The sequence below is a fragment of the Saimiri boliviensis genome, chromosome X (genome assembly GCF_048565385.1).
Source record: "Saimiri boliviensis isolate mSaiBol1 chromosome X, mSaiBol1.pri, whole genome shotgun sequence".
NCBI classification, from domain to species: domain Eukaryota; kingdom Metazoa; phylum Chordata; class Mammalia; order Primates; family Cebidae; genus Saimiri; species Saimiri boliviensis.
Window position 1 is genome coordinate 52,789,467 of NC_133470.1, and position 19,845 is coordinate 52,809,311.

Consider the following 19,845-nt stretch of genomic DNA (forward strand, 5'->3'; position numbering starts at 1 on the left):
GGCAGGAATGACAAACAGAGTCACCTCCTGCTGACAAGCCTGGCGCTGACAGCTGGGATCTAGGAGAACAAGAAGTCCAATCAAGGTGCAGGGCCGGGCAGGCCTGCTTTCAGGTGTATGATCTCACCTCTCGGAAACTGGAAAGCTGCTGGAGGCTTTGTGGAGGCTTTGTGGAGCCTTTGATGACCCAGTGCTGAGGATGCAAATTGCAGGCCCCTAGGCCTCCTGGGTCTGGCCGGCACTCTGCTCCAGTGACAAACGACTGAGCCCAGAGAGGGTCCCAGATGGGGCTGGGTAGGAGTGAAACTGAATGGGCATACAGGCAGAGCATCCACCCTGGAGAACAGACCCAGGCCTGACTGCGACCCAGAGTCTGGATGAGCATGTGGAGGGGCAGGGACAGCCCAGCCCCCTCCTGCCCCATTACCAGGAAACACAGCTTGTGTGTTCTAGTCAGTCAGCTTTCGCAAAGCTGACTGGTGACATCAGGCAGGCACCCCTTCTCATCCAGATCCCAGGCCCCCAACATGCTGGGCCCAGCTGGGTGCCAGAGCTAAAGGAACTTTGCTCCCAGCTCAGCTTGTGTCTGGGCTTTGTCACCTAATGGCCACCAGCACTCTGGTGGAAGGGACTGGCCAGGGGGAGCAGTTGGCCCCTCTCAGCTGGAATCTGCCAGGGCAGCTTCACCTGCAGCTTGCTGGAGTCCATACTTTTCTGTGCGCTCACAGGGCAGATCCTAAGAGCGAAAACTGACCCAGAGGGAATGGAACTCAGATGGCCAAAGAAACCACTGCCCATTGTCCTCTTGGCATGCAACCTTGGTTCCACCCACGAAGACCAGAAGGTGGCAGACTCTGGTTTTCCACGGACTCGCGGGGTAGGAGTCCAAGACAGAGCACATACTGGCCTCTCACCATGCCCAGCAGTGGCCTTGTCATCGCCTCTGTAGATAGCAGCGCGGGCCTTCCGTCCATTCCGCAAAAGAAAGGCAAAACCGTGGCGCCCATGTGGGGGCCCAAGCCTTGAGGGAGGTTCCACATGCCTTTGAAATTACTACTCCGCTCTGGCTGGAGGTCCCCGGTCTTGCCACCTGACCCCAAGAGCCTCTCTCAGTTCAGGCCCTGCCTCCTGATCACTCATGGAGCTTGGCCTCCCAATGACTGTGACCAAGGTGGGCTGTGTACTGCCTTTCAGAGTTCCTCCTGCTCTGGTGGACCCAGCTCATTGGTGTCCTGGATAGCTCCCACACCCCCAGCAACCAGAGCTTCTCTCTCCTCCAGGCCCCCTCGGAACTCTGCCTAGCCCACACCTTAGGCTGTTTCTGGATGCATCCACTGCTCAGCCTCTCAAGGACAGAGGCTGAGTGTGAGCCCACGTCAATTGTGAGTGCTTACCATGAGCCTGGTACAAGGGGCACCCACTGGTGGTTTGTATCTGCTCAGTGACAGGGCAGTGTGACCACATCTTCAGAGTGGAAACATAATAGACTTCGAGAACAGACAGCTGTGGGTGGTTGCAGCCTTTGGACAAGTATGTTAGCTTCTCTGAGTCTGTTTCCTCATGTGCAGAAAGAGAATATTAGCACCCATTCCCCTACAAAATAGCACAGCCACACAAGACTAAAGAGAGGTCTTCTTTTGCCCAGCGTGGTGACTCACACCTGTAATCCCAGCACTTTGGGAGGCCGAGGCAGGTGGATAACCTGAGGTCAGGAGTTGGAGACCAGCCTGACCAACATGGTAAAACCCCCACCTCTACTAAAAGTACATTAGCTGGTCATGGTGACACATGCCTGTAATCACAGCTACTAGGGAGGCTGAGGCAGGAGTATGACTTGAACCCAGGAGGCCGAGGTTGTAGTGAGTCGAGATTGCACCACTGCACTCCAGCCTGGGCAACAACATCAAAACTCCATCTCACTCTGTCACCCAGGCTTGAGCAAAGTGGTGCAATCTCAGCTCACTGCAACCTCTGCCTCCCAGTTTCAAGTAATACTGCCTCAGCCTCCTGAGTAGTGGGACTACAGGTGTCTGCCACCATGGCTGGCTAATTTTTGTATTTTTTAGTAGTGACAGGGTTTTACTGTGTTGGCCAGGCTTTTCTTGAACCCCTGATCTCAAGGGATCCGCCCATCTAAGCCTCCCAAAGTGCTGGGATTACAGGCATAAGCCACTGCACCCAGCCCTAAGGCTGGAGAGAGGTTTTATAGAGACCAAATGGATGAAGCCCTGGGTACCAGATCTGGCACAGGCACTCAAAAAAATCAGTCCCGGCACTCCAGCTCTGGGCTTCTATGTAACTGGCATTCTGCGCCCAATCCCTCGGAAGCTGACCTGAGCCGGGGTGAGAGGCTTCACAGTGTCCTACAGGGAAAGTGCTGGGCCAGGGTCTTCAGCCCTGGCTTTTGGGCTCATCCTGCCACTTCTTGCCTATGTGTGCAAAGGAGAGCTGCCTTTTCCGTCTGAATCTCAGGTTTCTCGTCTGTAAAATGGGTGTTCCAGCCTGCCTGGGCCACCTCACAGTGGAGGTCCAGGTGCTGTATAGACTGTCAAGGGCCATGTGTCAGGTGGCCCAGGCCACCTCACTGGCAGGTGGGCATAGGGATGGCTTTTGTCCAGGAGGGTCTGCCTGGATGGTAACCCAGTGAGAGTCCTCAGTCTCCAGCTGAGCTGCTATGGGCCCAGCCTGGTCTCAGATCCCATCCCGAAGTTTCCCAAGCTGGACAGGCTGTCTCTGGGTGCCCACTTCCTGCCATTGCATTTTATTTGCCTGTGCTTAAGCCAGCTCAGGCTTTCAACATTATTATTATTAGACAGAGACTCACTTTGTTGCCCAGGCTGGAGTGCAATGGCGTGATCTTAGCTCACTGCAGCCTCTGCCTCTCAGGTTCAAGTGATTACCATGCTTCTGCCTCACGAGTAGCTGGGATTACAGGCACACAACCATACCTAGCTACTTTGTTTTAGTAGAGACAGGATTTCACCTACTCCAGACCTCAAGCGATCCACCTGCCTTGGCCTCCCAAAGTGCTGGGATGACAGGCGTGAGCCACTGCATCTGGCCAGGCCTCCAGCTTTTGTGAGAGACTCACATCTGCCCACTTGATGAAGCTCTGGGCAGAGCAAGAAGGAGAAAAACCACTATTTACTGGAATGGATGAGGGCATTCCAACACGGGCCTTTCGCTGAATGGAGGCAGCATGGAAAAGGGGCAGTTGGGATCCAGATGTGCAGGAGCCCGAGGCTGCCCCTTAAGGCTGTCCTAGGAATCCGAGCCTGGCTGCAGCAGTCCCCAAGATTGACAAGGAGCAGCACGAACTTCTCCCCACTGAGGACGGTGGGCGTGGGGTGGGAGCCGGCCTAGGGCGTCCAGGTGGGATCAGCCACTGCTCAGGCGCTGTCCCAGGCAGGCACAGCCAGGGGCAGGCTCAGCACCGTGCAGGCCACTGGCTCAGTGAGCACAGAGAGGGGCCCCCAGTTTATGCCAAAAATGTGTCTTCTCAAACTTTCTCCTCAAGCCTGTCTCATATGCTGGTTCCTGTCTCTCTCTAATAGTTTCTGGGTGCCTGGGAGCAGAGACTTGGCCAGTTCTCCCCAAGCTCAGCTACAGGCTTCAGGGATCCAGGCAAAGTCTGGTTAACCCTGCCCACGTTTTGGGGAAGAAGGCAGGTTGCTCCCCTAGCCTCCACTGTGACATTAGGAGGAAAGGGCAGCCAGGCTGATCGCTAGTTTCATCTGAGCACCCCAGGTGATGAGATGGGCAGTGACGGGTACGTTGGCAGCCAGGCTGGAGTGGCATGGCCAGCTGCCCTGGGCACCATCTTCCCTGCCTATCACCACTCCTGTCTGCCCAAGTAGCAAAGCAAAGTCACAGTGACAAGATCCAGAGGTGGCAGGCTCCAACTGGAGATGGTGCAGCTGTCACAGGCCACTGGAGCAGCAATGTCACAGCTTCTTATGGTGGTGGGCTCTGTCCCCAGTCCCTCCCTGGCTCTGGCTTGATCCTTGTCGTTGTCTATTTCTTTGCCTTGCCCTTATCTTAGCCTGGCTTCCCTTCCAGGATGTCAGTGCTGAGAGGCTCTTGGTCCACGCCTGTCTCCATCTCTCTTTCCCACTCCCTAAACTCAGGACCTAGTCACTCCTGCTCCTTACACATACATTCACACACACTAACACACATATACGCACTCTCACATTCACACTCTACCGCTCCCCACCCCCACACACTCCCAACCCATCTTAGAAAACAAGTTTTCCTCCCAAAACCTTTATTAAGATCTGTGGGGAGGCTGGGTGCGATGGCTCACACCTGTAATCCCAGCACTTTGGGAGGCCGAGGAGGGCGGATCATGAGGTCAAGAGATTGAGACCATCCTGGCCATCATGGTGAAAACCTGTCTCTACTAAAAATACAAACATTAGCTACTTGTGGTGGCACATGCCTGTAAACCCAGCTACTTGGGAGACTGAGGCAGGAGAATCGCTTGAACCTGGGAGGTGGCGGCTGCAGTAAGCAGAGATTGTGCCACTGCACTCCAACCTGGCAACACAGTAAGACTCTGTCTCAAAAAACAACAACAACAAAAACCTGTGGGGAATGACCGGGATCTGGGCCCCCAGTGGGTCTGTGAGTGTGAGCCTGTGTGTGAGCCTGTGAGCATCCACATGGCTGTGGAATTTAGAAAGCATGTGTGCACACAAGTGAGTGACAGTGAAGTGCTGAGAGTTGAAAGAGTGTGTGTTTGGAGTCAGTGTGGCCTTGGCTGTGTGGGCACACAGATGAGCTGTGGTGAGGGTGGAGGGATGTGAGTGACTCCCAGCATGGAAGCTGAGCCCGGGGCAGATGGACAAGTGCACCCTTTGAGCTCCTGTGGAGGCTGCCACCCCATACCTTGCTTGACTACTCCCTCTGCCATCCTGGGCTCCCTCAAATCAGGAGGGGGTGCATGAAAGGGGAGTGAAGCTGCTGACCTGTAGGAAGGGACCTGCCACTCCCTAGGCCTGTCAGCCACTGATTTGTTCCACATTCCTATAAATACTTACAAATCCCAGTTTCTGAGAAGCAAGACATCCTCTACCAGCCAGCTAGAGCTGGTGGGGAGGGATCTAAGGGGTGAAACACATGGGGGAGGAGAGGGGGACCACACCAGAGACTGGCATCAGGGACTCCTGAGTTCAGCTCCTAGTTTTGCCAGAGGTTAGCCTGGGTGCCCCCCTATGTCTTCATCAGGAACTACAGAGCCAGAAATACCATCCACACCTCTGCCCCAGGAAGCAGCCCCTGCCTCTGCCTGATGAAGAGCAAGACTTCCCCTCGACAGCTAGCTTTCTGCCTTCTAGTCACATCTCTCAAGTAGGGATAAAACGAGGGGTCTTCATGCTTTTTTTTGTCTAACTGTGTTGCCCAGACTGGTCTCTAACTCTTGCCCTCAAGTGATCCTCCGGCCTCTAGCTCCCAAAGCACAGCAATTACAGGTGTGAACTGCCACACCCAGCAGCTTCTTACTCTTTAAACAACACACAAAATTATCCTTGAGTTCCTGGAGGGGATAGTCTCTTCGAACTTAAAATCTTTCCAGGACACCTTGATCCAGGCTTTCTAGATTGGAGGCAGAAGAAACTGCAGCTCATTGACCCCCATGTCTTACATGGCTGAAGCAGGAGGAAGAGAGAGCGCGGGGAGGTGCTACACACTTTTAAACAACCAGATCTTCTGAGAACTCTATCATGATGACAGCACTAGAGGACTAGTGCTAAACCATTCATGAAGACTCTGATCCCATGATCCAATCACCTCCTACCAGGCCCCACCTCCAACACTGGGGATTACAATTCGACACAAAATTTGGGTGGGGACAGACCCATAGCATATCAATAACTGATACAGATGGCATGTAAAACTGAGAAAGAATGAGGTCATTCAGGGACTAAGTATAGACACAGAAGAAAAGGAAAACTGAAGGCTGAACCTATGGCCTCACTTTAGTTTAAATAGGTCAGGCAAGAGCAGGGGAACCAGCAAAGGCAGCTGAGAAAGAACATCCAGGGCTGCAGGTGGAGTCCTGTGAGACAAGTGAATCAAAGAGAGAACAGGAGCAGTGGAGCTAGAGTATGTATTGACCATTCTTTTGTGAAGTTTTGCCACAAAGGGGAGTGGAGAAAAGGTGCAGGTCCTGGTATAGGAGATAGGTCAAGACTAATTTATTGATCCAAGATGGCTGATCACTAGCGGCTCAGGATTGTAGCTCCCAGTGAAAGCACAAAGAACGAGAGGACGCCACACCTTCACATGAATTCTTGTTGTTCACGCACCAGGAGATTCCCAGCGGAGGAGCCCCACGGGTCGCCAGCGCGACTCTTGTGACCGGCGAGGCGGTTTTGCCGGCGCCTTGGAGCGTCGGTTCTTGGTGCAGAGTCAGAAAAGCACCATCAATCTTAACGCCGCTTACTTAGTCGGCGCAGTGGGTTGCTCAGATTTCGGCACTGAGAATCAATAAGTTGGACGTCCACTCGGAAACCCAATTACAAAGATGGTAATTATAAAGACCACAGATGGATAAATCTACAACGAAGGGAAGAAAACAGCCAAAAAAGGCTGAGAATACCCAAGATCAGAACGCCTCTCCCTCAGCAAGGGATCACAGTTCCTTATCAGCAACGAAACAAGGCCTGATGGAGAACGAGTGTGTTCCAATTACAGAAGCAGGCTTCAAAATGTGGAAAATAAGAAACTTCTGTGAATTAAAAGAACTTGTTCAAACCCAATCTAAAGAAACTAAGCGCTTTGAAAAAAGGTTTGACGAAATGTTAACAAGAATACACAATTTAGACAGGAATATAAGTGAATTGATGGAGCTGAAAAACACAATACAAGAACTACATGAAGTATGCACATGTTTTAACAGCCGAATTGATCAAGCAGAAGAAAGGATATCAGAGGTCGAAGACCAACTCAATGAAATAAAACAAGAAGACAAGATTAGAGAAAAAAGGATAAAAAGGAACGAGCAAAGTCTCCAAGAAATATGGGACTATGTGAAAAGACCTAATCTACGCTTGATAGGTGTACCTGAATGTGACAAAGACAATGAATCCAAGCTGGAAAATATGCTTCAGGATATTATTCAGGAAAATTTTCCCAACCTAGTAAGGCAGGATAATATTCAACTCCAGGTAATACAGAGAACACCACAAAGATATTCCTCAAGAAGAGCAACTCCAAGGCACATAATCGTCAGATTCACCAGGGTTGAAATGAAGGAGAAAATACTAAGGGCAGCCAGAGAGAAAGGTCAGGTTACCCACAAAGGGAAGCCCATTAGACTTACAGCAGATCTCTCAGCAGAAACCCTGCAAGCCAGAAGAGAGTGGGGACCAATATTCAACATCCTTAAAGAAAAGAACTTTCAACCAAGAATTTCACATCCAGCCAAACTAAGCTTCATAAGTGAAGGAAAAATAAAGTTTTTTGTGAACAAGCAAGCACTCAGATTTCATCACCACCAGGCCTGCTTTACAAGAGCTTCTGAAAGAACCACTACACACAGAAAGGAACAAACAGTATCAGCCTTTCTAAAAAATACCAAAAAGAGCATCAATATAATGAAGAATTTAGATCAACTAATGGGCAAAATAGCCAGCTAATATTAAATGGCAGTATTAAACTCACATATATCATTATTAATTCTAAATTTAAATTGACTAAATCCCCCAATCCAAAGACAGACAGGCAATTTGAATAAAAAACTAAAACCCATCAGTATACTGCATCCAGACCCATCTCATATTCAAGGATACGCAAAGACTCAAAACAAGGGATGGAGAAAGATTTACCAACCAAACAGAGAGCTAAAATATATAAATAAAAAGCAGAAGTTACAATTTTTGCCTCTGATAAAATAGTATTTAAAGCAACAAAGATCAAAAGAAGCAAAGAAGGACATTATATAATGATAAAAGGATCAATGCAACAAGAAGAAGAGCTAAAGATCCTAAATATATATGCACCCAATACAGGAATACCCAGACATACAAGACTAATAAAGAGACTTAGACTCCCACATAATAATAGCGGGAGACTTCAACATTAATATTAGACAGATCAATGAGACAGAAAATTAACGATATCCAGGACTTGAACTCAGATCTGGAACAAGTAAACGTTAATTAACATTTATAGAACTCTCCACTTTAAATACACAAAATATACACTCTTATCAGTACCACATCATAGCAACTTAGAAGTTTAAACAAAATGTTGGTTGGCTCCTTGTTTGTTATTCTCTTCCCTCATTTTCTTTCATGTCTCCATTATTAAGGACAATTAGAGGCATACCCACATTTAGACTGCATTCTCGCCTGGGCAATAAAGCAATATCCCCATCCTCTCTCCCTCTTCCTCTTTCTTCTTTATTCTTTTTCTTATTATATATATATAAAAAATCTAATCTCCTTTCCTTCTGCCCCACCTTTCCTCCCCTTTCTCTCTTATCTCTAAAAAAAAAAAAGAAAGAAAGAAAACACAGGATCCAACTATGTGCTGTCTATAAGAGATCCACTTAGATCCAAAGCCACAAATAGGTCGAAAGTTAAATGATAGAAAAAGATATTCCATGCAAATAGTAACCAAAAGAGAACAGGGTAGCTAAAATAGAATTGAAGTCAAATAAAGTCTTAAGTCAAACTTTATGTCAAAAAAGGGTACAAGAGACAATATGGACATTATATATTAATAAAAGTTGCAATACAGCAAGAATATATAACAATTAGAAACATGTATGTGCCTAATAACAAATTATCAAAACACATAAAGCAAAAATTGACAGATTGAAGGGAGAGAGAGACAATTCTACAATAATAGTTGGGTACTTTAATATGCCACTCTCCATAATGGTTAGAACAATCAGAAGATAAGCAAGGAAACAGAGGTCTTGAACAATACAATAATCCAATTAGGTCTAACAGAAAAAAAAAAAAAAGACTAATTTGTTTGTTTTGAAGATGAGAGAAATAGCCGCATGTTGTGTGATGATGAGAAGAGACCAGTAGAAAGGGAAATAATAATGATGGTGGAGAGAGGATAGAATGGCTGGAGTGACACCCTGGAGCAGTAAGAGATGATGGAATTCAGCAGTCCAGTGCAGGATTCTTTGGCTCATCCAGTCACAGGCAGGCAATAGGAGGCAGATGGGTGGAGGTGGAGGTGGAGGTGGAGGTGGGAGTCTGTGTAAGTCTTTTACCACTTCTATTCTCTTAGCAAAGCAGAAGGCAAGAAAGGGGGAGGCAGTGGGAAGGATTGAACAGAGAGGAGGAAGTGTGAAATACTCATTTGGAAAAATGGAAGATTGAATAGACCAGGATTAATCTGGCATGGTCCTGTTTTCCTCCAGCCATGTTTAGTTGTATGGTTGTGGCATGGAATAGACGGAGAGCTGGGTTTATCCGGGGCTTCCATCTTACCAAGCAGATAGGCGGTGACAGGGAGGTGGGTGAATTGAGGTGTTCAATGGACTAATGAGAATGATTGGCCATGGGAGTTTAAGCTGGATCACTAGAGAGGGAAAAGTAATTAAGGAAGGAATAAACAGTGAACTAGCAGTAAGATGTGAATTGGAGGTGCTGGTAAGGTTGCAGTAGTTTTGCCTCAGGGCTCAGGGCAAATGTACGGAGTAACCTGAATAGCTAGGAGGTGGTGGTCAGGGTGGGATACTGTGGGGGTTGCAGTCTTTGGACCTGACAAGGTCTAAGGTCTGATCATGGAGGAAGGGGGAAGCTGAGGTAGGGCAGAGGACAAGAGTGGGCTTTGTGAGACCAAAAGGATGTTAGAAAGATTATCTTCCCGGATACTGAAATCTCCAAGAAGTAGGAGGCCTAGTGTGAAGAAGTTACAACATCCTAAGCTCTTGACGGATAAGGGAAGTTTGCACCATGCGGGTAGCCTCCCTAGTCCAACACCCAGTATATAGTGTATGCAGAGTGAATACCTGGGGGTTTTGAGAACAAGGTCCCTGTAAGAGGACCTGAAGCCTAGGGGTCTCGGTGACAGGAGTGGCCTGGTTTTTTGGTGTAGAATTGAGCCTTGAGTACACCAGTGGGATTATATTAAAAACAAACCCACCAAGATTAGAGGAAGATGCATCCTCTGACAATGTATGCCTTGTAGGCATTCCAAGTAGCTGGGCTGGAGGTCAGACGGACTGCAAGGCATTTCCTCAGGTGGGAATGGGCAGAGACCTGGGAAGGCAAAGCTGTGCAGGAAGAAAACGGCCACATGCTACGTTCCTTCAGGGGAAGCCCCCTTCCCAGGAGCCCGGCTAGGGCAGTTTCGGCTGGGTCAGTTTGTCCCTGTCCTCAGAGTCTGCTGGTCCTGGCAAAAGAAGGCCTCATTTTATTTATTTTTCTTTGAAATAGTGTCTCGCTCCCTGGCCCAAGCTGGAGTGCAGTGGCTCAATCTCAGCTCCCTTGCAACCTCCGCCTCAGCCTCCAGAGTAGCTGGGACTACAGGCGCCAGCCACGACACCGGCTAATTTCCCCCTCCCCCCGCCCCTCAACCGCGAGAAGGGGTCTCCCTATGTTGCCCAGGCTGGTTTTGAACTCCTAGGCTCAAGCTATCCTCCCGCCTCGGTCTCCCAAAGTGCTGAGATTACAGGCGTGAGCCACCGCACCCGGCCAAAAGAGAGCTTTAGGGCACCCCGGAACGCGAGATGTCCCTCATCTGTTATCTTTATAGAGGAGGAAGTGGACTCCCAATTGAGCGATAGTCCATTCCTTCCCGGCACGGTGACCCCGGGACGGCCAGGACCAAATGTGTCTCCTTCAGGCTTTTGTAACACAGCAAGTTACCGACGCCAGGTCGCACAGCTGCCCTGGCCTTCCGGGAGGACTCCGGCGAGCGCGGTGCACGCTACTGGGGAGTCCCACCGCGGGAGTTGAGGCCGCGGTTCCCGAGGGCGAGAGAGGCGGAATCGGAAGCGACGCGGATTCTTCGGACCGCACTGCGTGGACAGCGCCTGCGCGTACACTCAGCCGTTCACAACTCGTTCTTCCGGCTCGCCACTGAAAGTCGTCCCCCGGCCGCTTTCTTTTTTGTGCCTTCTTGTTTCCCTCCGGTGAGTCAGAGCGATGGTGAATTTCCGTTTCCGGCGGCTTACCTGCGGACTTGAGGAGTTGCGATTGTGATCCGATTCAGTGCCTGGCAGTGGTAGGTGGCGGTAAGGTCCCTGGGTCTAGGGCACTGGGAGGCTTGCCAGTCGTGCGAGTGGGAAGGTCGTTCCCCGGTCCTCCGGGTCATCTTTGCTCCGGAGAATCGGCATATTTCCCATCTATGGGAGGTGTGCCGGGGTCATTGGAAGATTGAAGTGACGGGGAGGGCAGGTAGTGGAGAGACATTGTTTCCCGGAGATGAGGTCCTGGCAGGCGACTTAGATCTGAGCCGGATCTGTTGACCCCAAATTGTGCTTTTCCCACCAAGAAGAAAGGCATGGAGAGAAAAACATTACAAGTTCGGAACTAAAATATGGTAGAGAAGAAACATAATCTCTGAAATCACACAGCTGTTCAGTTTCAAAGCGCTCCTAGTGCCCAGCTCTCCTAACTTCCGACCAGCGTTCCTTGAATTTCTGTTGATATATAAAGACTTAATGGGCCCGGCGGGGTGGCTCAGGCCAGTAATACCAGTGAAAGGCCGGGGTGTGCGGATCACGAGGTCAACAGATCGAGACCATCCTGGCCAACTTGGTGAAACCCGTCTCCACTAAAAATGGAAAAAAAATTAGCTGGGCGTCGTGGGGCGTACCTGTACCTGTAGCCCCAGCTACTCCGGAGGCAGAGGCAGGAAAATCTCTTGAACCCGGGAGGCATAGGTTGCAGTTAGCTGAGATGGCGCCACCACACTCCAGCCTGGTGACAGAGCGCAACTCTTGTCTAAAAAAAAAAAAAAAAAAAAACTTTCTTTTTCCACACTGGTGTTTGTGCCTGTGGGAAGCCTCTGACTCACCTCCATGCTTCAGTGCAGTCTTCCAATGTATCCCTCATTGCATGGCATGGAAGATACTAGTTTGGATTTCCCTCTGCAAATCATATCATAGTTGTACCCATTTACTGGCACAGTGCCTAACACATCATAGACAGACACAAATATTTATTAAACGGAATTAATACAGTACCTTAATTGAATGAAATGGCACCCTGCCCCACCTTTTTAAAAACAAGCTGTCAGATTTAAAGTACCCCGATTTCCTAAAAGCTCACTAATTCAGTGATTACCAACTTAGTGGCCACAGATTGCCAGGTAGCTCAGAAATCACTGGAAGGGTCTCTGTAAGTCCATGGAGTCTCTAGTCATCATCTAGAACCAGTCATTTCTCACACATACAAATAACTGCTGTTTTTCAAATGTCTGTAGATGAGTTGTAGTTTAGAAGTTTTACAGAGTCAACAGGTACTAAAAGTAATACTGCAATCATATTGGAGGTTCATAAAAACGTTTTTAGGTCTGGCACAGTGGCTCACACCTGTAATCTCAGGACTTTAGGAGGCCGTGACGGGTGGATCACCTGAGGTCAGGAGTTCAAAACCAGCCTGGCCAACATGGTGAAACCTCGTCTCTACTAAAAATACAAAATTAGCGGGGTGTGGTGGTGCATGCCTGTAATCCCAGCTACTTGAGAGGCTGAGGCTGAGGGAGAATCGCTTTGAACCTGGGAAACGGAGGTTGCAGTGAGCCAAGATTTTGCCACTGCACTCCAGCCTAGGCGACAAGAGTAAAACTCTGCCTCAAAAAAAAAAAAAAGTTTTTACTTTTTTTTTGAAATTTAAGTTTTAGTTTAAGTTAGGAAATCAATTCATTAGTCCCATTGATCTAAGTCTGAGCTGTTCAGTATGGTAGCCCCATGTGACCATTTATAGAGTGGAATCAATTAAAATTTCATTTTTTCAGTTTCCCTAAGTACATTTTAAGTAACCACATGTGGCGAATGGCTAAATGGCTGTAAAGTACAGATATAGAATATTTCCATCCTTGCAGAAATAAATACTTTTGATATTGACACTTAAGATGATTAAAAAGTAACCATAAAATGTAACCTTAGCAGAGGTAACTCATCTAATCTATAGCATAAGAGAAATGAAATTGGGGATGATTAAGCGGTTTCCACCCTTGTTCAGTGAACAAATACATTATCTCTTCATAAAGAAATAAATGAAATTTACTGTTTTTTCCCTGGGTATTGCCTGGATTGTAAAATGCTTCTCCCACATCCTTACCCCAACCTTCTTCCTTGTAGGTTAGAGTTACTTGTTATTGGTAAATAGCCACTATGGAGGCTAAGGAACAGAAGAAACACAGAAAGAAAAACAGTGGGCCCAAAGCCGAAAACAAAAAGAAGCAGCATCTGCAGGATCTCCAACTAGGAGACGAAGAAGATGCCCAGAAGAGAAATCCCAAAGCTTTTGCAGTTCAGTCTGCTGCGCGATGGCTCTATCCTTTCACAGGTGTGTTTGGCTACAGTCTGGTGGTTCTTCCGTTGATGCTTTTTAAATAGTAGGAGCCTCTCACAGGTGACATTTGGATTTACGAGTCTAGTCCAGCTCCAGAGGACATGGAGATGCATGCTGTGTGGCTTTCACTAAAACATGAGAAATCTTTCCCATAAAAGCTGTCTTGCCTTCAGCATCTGCACACTGGTTGGTGTTTCTTGCCCAAGATAAAAGAATTCATAGAATTTGTTTGTTCCTAAACTTTAAACTGTTTCTGTGGTGATAAATGTGCTTTTTTCCTTTGGATATGTTTTACATAGTTGTAATATAAACTACAAAAATTATGGTATTTAATACTAACATAACTTTGTTTAGTGAGTCCTTGTGATATGCCCAGCAATGTACTTTAAACATTTTTCAACTAAATGTTTCCAGCAGCCTTACCAGAGTAAGGCTGCCCTCATTTTGGGGATAAGAAAACTGAGGTCAAGAAAACAAGTTACCTCCAATTATATAACCAGTAAATAGGAGAGCCAAATTTAACTCTAGAGCTTCTGCTCTTATCTGTTATGATGCACTGCCTCGGTAGTTACCTTTTACTATTAAAGTCACTCATAAAACCCAGTCAGATATAAGGGGTGTTTAATTTTCAACTCTGTATACGATTGAAGTCATCTTGTTACATGTTATCGATTAGCAATTATTTGGATAGGGGCCAGAAATTAACAAGCCAATAATTAACAAGTTAATATATTTATATATTGTCTGTTGTACTCTCTAAAATACTAAAGTACTCTCTTTAAGTATACTAAAAAAAGCCTACTTACAAGATTGATACCTTTTACTCTGTTTTGAAAATGAGTTTACTATTTTTGGTTTTCATGAATAGAACTCAGGATTTGAAGACAAAAAAGCATCATATTCCAGTGGTTGATTGAACTCCACTAGAGCCCCCACCAATAGTGGTGGTAGTGATGGGGCCTCCAAAAGTTGGAAAGCACTTTGATACAATGCCTCATTCGGAACTTCACCTGGCAGAAGTTGACGGAGATCAGAGGCCCGGTGACAATCGTGTCAGGAAGGAGATGCTGCCACAGACACAGTTGGCATGGCTGTTGTCATCTAAGGAACATGCATGTGTTTGTTGTTTTCTTGAGTGGAACATATTAAAGATTGTCATATTAGGTTAACCTCTCTTATGCTTTTACTAAGTTGGCTATAGCTTGAGAAAAGGGTAAGTTCTCAGAGATAAGGATGTGATACATGGCTTATCGTGACTGCCCTATGGCTTTGCCAGGTATGTTCCCTGGAAGGGCCTAGGAGGCCTGGTCACCTCGTGAACACATCATTTAACAGATAGCACACACTTCCTATGTGCCAGGCGCACATGCTTGCCCTTATGAAGCCACATACTTGTGGAAGTGAGTTTTCTCTTTTTCCTATGATAATTTGTCTGCTTTGGGAGATGGTGAACTTTCCAAGTTTGAGGGAAAATGAAACAAGCTTCCAGTAGTAGAATGGCAATGTAGAGTCTGAAATCTTTTGTTATTGCAGTATTTTAGTTGAATTGAGGTTTTTCTTTATGTTTGGAGCATCCATATTTTCTTTTTCTTTTTTTGAGACAGAGTCTTACTCTGTGGCAAAGGGTGGAGTGCAGTGGTGTGATTACAGCCCACTGCAGCCTCAACCGCCTAGGCTCAAGCAATCCCCCACCTTAGCCTTCTGAGTAGTGTATGTCACCATGCCTCGCTAATTTTTCCTTTTTTTCCTTTCCTGTAGAGATGGGGTTTCCCCATGTGACCCAGGCTGGTCTCGAAACTCCTGAGCTCAAGAGATCTGCCTACATTGGCCTCCCAAGGTTTTGGGACTAAAGGCGTGAGCCACTGTGCCCAACCCATATTTTCTTGACCATTTTCCTTTTACCTTAATTTAGAAATAATTATTGTTGCCGGGCGTGGTGGCTCAAGCCTGTAATCCCAGCACTTTGGGAGGCTGAGGCGGGTGGATCACGAGGTCGAGAGATCGAGACCATCCTGGTCAACATGGTGAAACCCCGTCTCTACTAAAAATACAAAAAATTAGCTGGGCATGGTGGCACGTGCCTGTAATCCCAGCTACTCAGGAGGCTGAGGCAGGAGAATTGCCTGAACCCGGGAGGCGGAGGTTGCGGTGAGCCGAGATCGCGCCATTGCACTCCAGCCTGGGTAACAAGAGCGAAACTCCGTCTCAAAAAAAAAAAAAAAAAAAAAGAATTATTGTTATGAATATTCTGTTGCATTATGTTTGAGGATGTTTTTAGCTATAGTGGGAATACGGGAAGTTTTGATAGAGGCGAAGACATTGGCCTGCAGCTGAACAGCAGGATCATAGCTATCATGGAGCCTGTCCAGTTAGGATTTTCTCTATGTGAGCACTTTTATTCATCCGGGAAGACTTCTGATATTATTTCGGTTTAGAACACAGCAAGAAAAACGATGAAATTTATTTTGTTACCAGTTTTTGCCTATAAAAATGAACTTCTAGTATACTCCTGTAAACATATATGGTGTTTTAGTGGATACAATTAAAACATGAAAATTACAGTTGATGCTTAGAGTTTTTTCAGAGTCTTTTTAAAGTAAACTTTTAATCTTTTCACTTATAGGTAAAAAGCGCAGACTCACCATTATCGAATGTGGATGTGACATTAACATGATGATTGATCTGGCTAAAGTAGCAGATCTGGTAAGCCAGCAGGGGCACCTGGGTGCTGATGGAGACTTACAGCACTGTGGTGGGTTATTTATCCTGTGATGAAGGGAAGAAAGTTTTATAATTGTTAAAGGAAACATGGTCTTCATCAGGGATACAGTACATGTGATTGAATTGATGATGATAATAATAAATGTTATGTTAATAATAAAAATGGCTGTAATCCCAGAACTTTGGGAGGCCGAGGCGGGTGGATCACGAGGTCAAGAGATCGAGACCATCCTGGTCAACATGGTGAAACCCCGTCTCTACTAAAAATACAAAAAATTAGCTGGGCATGGTGGCACGTGCCTGTAATCCCAGCTACTCAGGAGGCTGTGGCAGGAGAATGGCTTGAACCCAGGAGGCGGAGGTTGCGGTGAGCCGAGATTGCGCCATTGCACTCCAGCCTGGGTAACAAGAGCAAAACTTCATCTCAAAAAAAAAAAAAAAAAAAAATTGAATGTGCACAATGAAATATTTTCCATAATCTAAAAGCAAATCAGAAGATGGAGAAAAACCTTTAATGAACACAGCTAATAAGAGCTCATTAACTTGCATGTGTGTGTGCAAGTTAATGAGTTGTATAATGAATGTATATGTATGTGTGTGTGTATTTATACACACACACACTCACACATATGCATACGTTCAAATATATCATAGTGCCGTTTCTTCCTGGACCCTTCCTGGCACTGTGCTAACTGCTTTCTACAAATTTAGCTTACATAAACCCTTGATGCACCCTTGAGGTGAGTCGGTATTATCTGTTGTTTCCTTAAGATGAAATAGAGCCTCCCAGCAGTTAAGTAAATTGTGTGAAGGTGGGACCCTTGTTCCCGGTGGTTCCAGAACCTACCTCCTTAATGGTAATGATAAGTAAGTACATGAATTGCCCTCAAGAAGTGCTCAGAGTTTATCAATAGAAAATCTAGATAGTACTCAGTGTATGGAAAACGTACATGCGTATGCATTTATGGAAATGGTAAGGTTCACTATTTTCTGATATTCTATTAACTATCTTTTAAATTAGCAAAACTAAAATACAAATTAGTAAGAAAAAAAAACATTGATTAGGAAGTGTGGGGTGACAGATACCTTGGTTTTTTCATTTTTATTTAGGTTTTTCTAGACAGCTGTTTGGTGTGGTGACAAAGAGCTACAGATTTTATACTTTGGCCCGGGAAACTCCTAAATTAAAAAGTAATACAGATTTTAAAGTTGTGTCATTGTAATGTCAGGAAGCTAAATAACATTCAAATTTTGAACATGTAATGCTGCTGTTAATAAAAATAAGTGTTGTTATTAATGTAGTGTAAGCTTACTAAATCTTGTGTACTTGAAATGATTGGGATAGTTCAAAGAAGTCATTGGTGTCTCTTTTATTTAAAATGTAGCAAGTTTCTAATTTTGAAGACATATATTAAGAGATGCCATTACATTTTTATTTTTAATTATTATGAATACATAATAGTTATACATATTTCTGGAGTACATATGATATTCTGATAGAAGTATACAATATGTGATGATCAAATCAGGGTAATTAGGATATCTATCACCTCAAATATTTATCATTTCTTTGTGTTAGGAACATTTCAATTTCATTCTTTTAGTTACTCTAAATTAAAATTATAGCCACCCTATTGTGCTGTTGGGCACGAGAATTTATTTTATTGAAGTGTATTTTTTTTACCTGTTAACCTTTCCCTCTTTGTCCCTCCCTCCCTGCTACCCTTCCCAGCTTCTTAACCATCATTGAGAGAGATGCCTATTATGTAAATCTTTTTAAGATTTTCAAAAGGAACACACACATGGTAAAGTACTCTAATTGTAATGCAGGGTACACACAGTGCACATCTTCTTTTTCCCTGCTCTAACTGCTGGTCTCTCAGATCCCTGCAGAGCTGTATCCTTCCAGACGCATATAAACACACACGCCACCCTTTAAAAACACAAATGGTAGCTTATTTGACACACTGTTCTGTGCTTTGCTTTTTTCATGTCATATATCTTGGAGGTATGTAATCAGTAAGTATTGTAGTTCTGCCTCCTTTTTAATCCATCCTATGAATGCACCATAATTTATTTAGCCTACCTTATGTTGCTTGCTCTGCTCTGGGTTGTCAAAGCCTCCTGAGTATGCAGAGGCACACACAATATGTAAACTTAGGTGTGTACATGTGTGTGTGGATTGGGGGAGTAACACTGGCTTAGATGACAAAGATTGGCAGCTGAGGTACTGTTTGCCCCCTGTTCTTCCTGACCCTACAACCAGCTGCTTGCCCCTTGGCACTCTGTGGCATCAGATGTGGTGTGAAGATATTCCACCTGTCCCTTGAGCTGGTCTAGTGTTGCTGGAGGGCTCTGCTTGCTGCCTCAGTCTGCAGTGGCAGCTGTGCTTTCTCACAAGCCCAGCTTCGTATATTCTGTGGTTTCGGATTTTGAATGTTTCTCAGTTTAATCAAAGATGGACATTTCTGTTTCCATTGTTTTGTTATCTTTAGTTATCTAAGGAAGATAAGAACAGAAGTGTCTTTAATATTAAAACTAGAAGTTTCCAGGAATCAGTTCTGAAATTATTTTGCATCTTTGAAGTGTCTTAAATTTTAAAAATTGTTCTTACCTGCTTAAATTTTCTTATAGACTACCATTCATCATAATCATACTATTTTTTGACTTAATTAAAAAAAAATTCTGAGCCACTGAGTTACACAATCAGTATATAAGATAAAGGTTTCCACTGCATACTTCACAGCAAAAAACAGATTTTTTTTTCTATGAGGAGATTAAGACATATGTAATATTTCATTGATTATTATTTTCTTCCCATTCTTTGGGTGTCAAGAGACCTGTTATTTGGCTTTAAAAATACCTTATAGCAAACTTCACTTCTTTAAATTAGGATTTCTTAGGTAAGGTCCAGGTTAGACCCAGCCCTTTCTGAGTACTTCTCATACATTAAAATTCTTAAAATGAAAGTTTGTATCCTAGTGGCCATTGTCTTATGGTTGCCTTTTAGAGCAAGTCAGAGGGTGGTGGTTTCTCGCTGATAGGGTGATGCCTATTAGTCATTTGATTTAGTCTGGATTGGGACTTTTCTGTCAAGGGCCAGAGAGTAAATATTTTTGGCTTTTTGGATCATATATCTTTTTTTTTTTTTTTTTTTTTTTTTTGAGGAAGAGGGAGAGACAATGGGGGTATTGCTTTATTGCCCGGGCTAGAATGCAGTCTAAATATGGGTATGCCTATAATTGTCCTTAATAATGGAGACATGAAAGAAAATGAGGGAAGAGAATAACAAACAAGGAGCCAACCAACATTTTGTTTAAACTCCTAAGTTGATATAATGTGGTACTGATAAGAGTGTATATTTTGTGTATTTAAAGTGGAGAGTTCTATAAATGTTAATTACGTTTACTCGTTCCAGATCTGAGTTCAAGTCCTGGATATCGTTGTTAATTTTCTGTCTCATTGATCTGTCTAATATTAATGTTGAAGTCTCCCACTATTATTGTGTGGGAGTCTAAGTCTCTTTATTAGTCTTGTATGTCTGGGTATTCCTGTATTGGGTGCATATATATTTAGGATCTTTAGCTCTTCTTGTTGTTGCATTGATCCTTTTATCATTATATAATGT

At 45.1% G+C, this 19,845-nt stretch overlaps 1 pseudogene; it reads left to right on the plus strand.

The window, feature by feature from the left end:
• Nucleotides 1-11,104: 11,104 nt before the first annotated feature.
• Nucleotides 11,105-19,845, plus strand: part of LOC101046166 (ribosome biogenesis protein BMS1 homolog) — a 70,838-nt pseudogene continuing 62,097 nt past the window's right edge.